The sequence below is a fragment of the Carex rostrata genome, chromosome 26 (genome assembly GCF_964058835.1).
Source record: "Carex rostrata chromosome 26, lpCarRost1.2, whole genome shotgun sequence".
NCBI classification, from domain to species: domain Eukaryota; kingdom Viridiplantae; phylum Streptophyta; class Magnoliopsida; order Poales; family Cyperaceae; genus Carex; species Carex rostrata.
Window position 1 is genome coordinate 1464065 of NC_135943.1, and position 5717 is coordinate 1469781.

At 34.8% G+C, this 5717-nt stretch overlaps 1 non-coding gene across 1 annotated transcript; it reads left to right on the forward strand.

Moving 5' to 3' along the window:
- Positions 1 to 5265: 5265 nt before the first annotated feature.
- LOC144544711 (small nucleolar RNA R71) lies at positions 5266 to 5372 on the forward strand. Its single transcript, XR_013508314.1, has one exon. It is a non-coding gene; the product is annotated as a small nucleolar RNA R71 (small nucleolar RNA).
- Positions 5373 to 5717: the final 345 nt, after the last annotated feature.

Here is a 5717-nt window from a genome sequence, read left to right on the forward strand (position 1 = left end):
AAAATCTTGAATATTTTGTATTTTGAAATCTGCCTCTGTATTGATTATTTTTATTAAGAAATTATCTTATGAAATTTCAATACAAAAAATTAGCGCGGTCAACACAAAATCTTGCGTTGATCTTAATTATCAGAACAAGCATATCATATTGCCTTGCCTCTCAGTTTCCACCGTACAGTTCATGCAAAAATGCTTGGTTTAGTTTGGTGCAAACAAACGGCTATTTCTTTTTTTTATTATTGAGAAAACAAACGGCTCTTCTGGATCTAAGCCAGATTATCCCACATGGTATATGGACAATAATATTCTCCGGAGCACCCCTTTTAATGATGATCAATACTGGGCCCAACAGAAAATAACTTGTCTTATAATTGGGCCGAGCCCAAATAGGCCCAATAATTTTGCCTTCTATGTATGATCAATACTTGTGTTAAGTATTAATTCTTTATAATTTAAAAATTCCATCTTTTTTTTTTCATATCAAAATAGGCAGAAAAAACATCTATTTTTATCTCTTGATTAATCACGTCTCTTCATTGTGCATTTTCTTCACTCTCTATCTTCATTTCATTATTAAGCATGTTGGGTGTCCGATCCACCAACAGCTATGATTGAAAGATGAAATTTCAAATTTAATATTAGCCCTTCAATTACATAATATGTATTTTTTTATTAAATGCATCTGAATAATGTATAGAAGTCTAAATTTAGTTAAAAACATACTTGTCATACGTACCGCCACACGATATATTATAATTAAAATTAAACAGACTCATTTATTTGCTATATAATTCTATGTTTCCTTATTTTTTCCTCTCCAAGACTCTAATTGAATCGATTCGACCTTCCATTTCTATACAGTGGATCACAATGAAAAGGTTCTGAAATCTATCCCATGGCCTTTGGACTAGATTTATTTCCAAAGATTTTCTGCTTAGTTATTGGATTAGGATGATATTTATAATTGGAAAATGGATCTTTTGAAAAGAAATATATGAATATTTTGTCCTTCTCCATTTGATAACAGAACAAAGGTGCCTCCCTTAAATCTTTTAAATTCACTAACCATTATCATTAGCTCTTTTTAATGCATAAACTAAGATGAGCACCAAAAACTTAGAAACCCAAATTATGATAAAGAAAAAAAATATATCTGAATAACAACAATATTTGCTCATAATTTTTTGAATTAGTTTGCTTGAAAAATATTTTTCATTCAAACAACTTCGACATTTTCTAATTCTAATCTTTATTCAATAAAAAAAAATATTAACTGATCAATCATTCTTCAAACTATTCAGATAAAATAAATAATTGAGTGTCACTTTAGTTAAAGATAATATTGACATAGGTTAGAATTAGGATAAAATTTTAATATGAACAAGTCAATTGTTTAACTCTAACTTTATATTTCTAATTGTTATATCTAACTTAATATTTTTATTTATTTATTTGAAACAAAATTGTTAATGAATAGCGTTTAATAAGAAATAAGACTTTGAGAAGTAATGGAACCTCCATTTTATTTGATGTGCAGTTTAGTATTCAAATAAGAAACAAAAAGATACCAAATTTGATTTAGACGGAGGTGAAAGAATAATTTTCTATTTTTACCTAATCACTCAATCATACGATGTAAAATGTCCCTTGCATGAGCTCTGGTCCAAAGGGTATCAGACAAATTTCGGATCCCAATGAAAATCAATTGAAAAGCACAAATTAGCAAGATGGGAAGAATGAAAAGAAAACAAAGTTAGAAAGATGATAATTTATAGAAATGTTGAGGATTACACTGACAATGATACTATAAGATTTTTTTTATGTTATATTTGATTCATTTTTTTCATTTGTTGTTTTTTTTACTGTTATTTTTTATTTATCATTATTTATCTCTCCATTTTCTTTTTCATTTGTGTTTTTTATTTTCATTTATATATATTTTTTCTTAATTCTGAGTAATGAAATGTCAATAAAAAAAGTCTTTTCAAATTTTTTTCTTATAATATCCTCGTTGCAATACACGAGTACAATACTAGTAATTATATATATGAAATTCTCCCTTCATAAAAATAGACTCTTTAATTTACCGTTAATATATATAATCTCATGTAGCAAAATATTACAAGTTCATCAAACTGGAAAGAAAACCAAATCAGAAATTTTAGTATGCTAGAATCCATGAAATTTCATCATTATTTTATTGGTACTTGAACTAAATATTATAATTTTTGTAAATATGTACATTATTTGGGCCGATTTTTTTAAAAATACCCAAAACAAAAAATAAATAATTTAAAATACCCAGGTTTTGGACAAAATTTTAAAAATGCCCAAACCGCATCAAAATTCGGCGGTCCGGAATTTTAATTCCTAACCGCCAATAAATTCGGCGGTCCGGGCCTTTATATACCCCACACTGCAATCTTCTCTCTCATCACAATTCATTTTCTCAAAATCTCACTCTCTCTCCTCCCCATCCGAATTTCTCCTCTCTTTTCTCCTCTCTTCTTCTCTCTTCTCCCAATTTGCAAGTAAGTCCCTATATTTTTTTTAAATTTCATTTGTAGTGTAATTAGTTATAATTATAATTAATTAATTACGGTACCAATTTAGTGGTAATTAGTGTCAATGTAGGTACCAAAATATTTATAATTAGTGATAATTATGGTACCAAAGTTAGTTTTAATTTTATTTTGGATTATTTAGTCCAAAATTTGATCGTAATTAGTGCTAATTAGTTATAATTAGGGTTAATTAATTACGGTACCAATTTAGTAGTAATTAGTGTCAATGTAGGTACCAAAATATTTATAATTAGTGATAATTATGGTACCAAAGTTAATTTTAATTGTATTTTGGATTATTTAGTCCAAAATTTGATCGTAATTAGTGCTAATTAGTTATAATTAGGGTTAATTAATTACGGTACCAATTTAGTAGTAATTAGTGTCAATGTAGGTACCAAAATATTTATAATTAGTGATAATTATGGTACCAAAGTTAGTTTTAATTGTATTTTGGATTATTTAGTCCAAAATTTGATCGCAATTAGTGTTAATTAGTTATAATTAGGGTTAATTAATTACGGTACCAATTTAGTAGTAATTAGTGTCAATGTAGGTACCAAAATATTTATATTTAGTCCAAAATTTGATCGCAATTAGTGCTAATTAGTTATAATTAGGGTTAATTAATTGAAGCACCGAATTTAATGGTAATTAGTGTCAATGTAGGTACCAAAATATTTATAATTAGTGATGATCCTATTTTGCCCAAATAACAATTTTTTTTCATATTAACGTAATTTAATCAATTGTAGCATGTCTAATTTTTTTCCAAACATAGGATGGCTAGGGGACGGCCTAGGAGACCACCACCACCCGACCATACTGATGATCCCATTTCCGTGGACAGCACGGAGCATTTTAGTCCATTATTATGGATACCTCATAGTGAGCATCGAGTCTCACTGGCATCCCGAGAGGTACTTGATTTTTTTTCTAATTACTTTTTCCTTTCTTTTTTGAAAGTTTAAATTTTTGCTAATTGCTCATTTTTTTAGGTTTTTATGTTGTTTTCTTTTTTTTTCAACACAAAGTCAGGACCCCCTAGAATGTAAGAATCGGGCATACGGCATGCAGTACTACTCTCTGATGGACCCGTATCTACGAAATTTGGGGTTGTACCATTTGGTCGATATTTTGGAGACGGAGAGCAAGGCTACCAATGCATCCCTCATCCAGGCACTAGTGGAGCGATGGCGCCCCGAGACGCACACGTTCCACTTCCAGTTTGGAGAGATGACAGTGACTCTCCAGGATGTGAGTGTCCTTTGGGGTTTGCCCATCCAGGGCGTGCCCGTCGGTGGCATATCAGACTCCACTGATGATAACACGATTAATGCCACCCTCGCAGAGCTGTTGGGAGCGGAGCCAGCTATACGTGATAATGGCGGGAAGTCGAGGTTTCATGTGAAGAAGACGGCACTGCGAGCTCTATTCGCCAATCGAGGTCTGCATTGGGGATCCACAGAGCAGGACATTGAGAGGTACTCATATAAACCATTATATATATTTATTTTGTATTATATTTCATACTAAAAAATGAGGTGCTCCGTAATTTCGACATTATAGATACACACGGGCTTTCGTGATGGATCTATTTGGTTCTGTCATGTTCGCTGATTCGAGCGGTGATTCCATCCCGATTATGTATCTGGAGCTGTTGCGAGACCTTGGGACGTCAAGAAGGTACAACTGGGGTGGGGCTGTCCTAGCACATCTTTACTCCAACTTGTGCCGTGCTTACAAAGTCAGTATGTTATTGCTGTGTTATTTTGATTATTTAACTTGTCATGTAATTATTTTCTTATTTTAATTATTTAACTTTTTCCTGACGGCTAATATTTTTCAAAATACAGCCTAAAAGTAAGCAGATTTATGGACTGACACTTCTACTACAGCATTGGTCATGGTCACGTATACCAGTGGCTGTTCCCGTGCCGAATGAGCCCGATGATGCATATCGCCCGGCATTTGGCAAGAAATGGTACGGAGATCACCGCTATGTTAACCAGCCTCACGAAAAGACAGTAGGTATCAGGCTAGTCCGAGGTCAGTTGCAGAGTTATACGATGAAGGGAGGCTGCCGCAGATTGTATCGGATGATGAGGAGATGTGGCTCTACAGGGATCCGTTGGTTTGCTTCTGGATAGTGGAGCAATATATGGCTCAGAAGGACTGGATTGAGGTGCTCGATGGTTCTGATTGGGGAAGGAAGCATTCTGGTAGAAGTTCCTGTTGTTGTTGCTAGAAGGGTTGTTGAAGGAGTTGGTGAAGGAGGGATTGTTGAATTGGGGTCTCAGAAAGTGGGATGATTCATTATGGAGATAGTTTACTTGCTCGAGTTCCTCATCCCTTTGCACTAGTGGGCAATGCTCATAAGGGTGCCTTTCATCTCCACACATGACACAGACTTGTGGTAGATGTTCGACTGCCTTCACACTCAACTTGTCCATTGCCCTCTGCATGGCATCCAACTTGGTGATTAGAGTGGTGATTTGATCAACTTCGTACTTGCCTCCACCTCCAGGTCGGGTGTTGTCACGGCAAGACCACTGTTGATTCTGTGCCATGTTGTCAATCAGGTTCATGGCCTCCAGAGGTTCCCTTGACATTAACGCCCCCACCTGCAACTGCATCAACAAAAGTGCGAGTGCTCTCAGTTAGACCATCATAGAATGTTTGAATCAACAACCAATCAGGAATACCATGATGGGGACAAGAGTATTGCAATTCCCTAAACCTTTCCCATGCCTCATTGAGGGGTTCATCGGACCTCTGCCTAAAACTGGTCAGTTGGTTTCTTACCATGGCAGTTCTTTTGTGGGGGAAAAACCTAGTGAGAAACAACTTAGACATCTCCTTCCAATTGGTAATAGAATCCCTTGGTAACGACCCTAACCATTTCTTAGCCTTGTCCCTAAGAGTAAAAGGAAATAAAGCAAGTTTGGTGTAATCAGCTGTCGCCCCATTGGTCTTGATGGTTGTGATGCACTCGAGGAAGGTTTGGAGATGAGCATGTGGATCCTCGTGATCCATGCCATTGAAGACATTCTGCTGAACCATGTTTACAACTCCTGGGTTGAAGTTCGGTTGTTGCCCAGGTATCCTTGGTAGTCTGATTGCACCTCTGACATCCCCAGCCCTTGGTACATT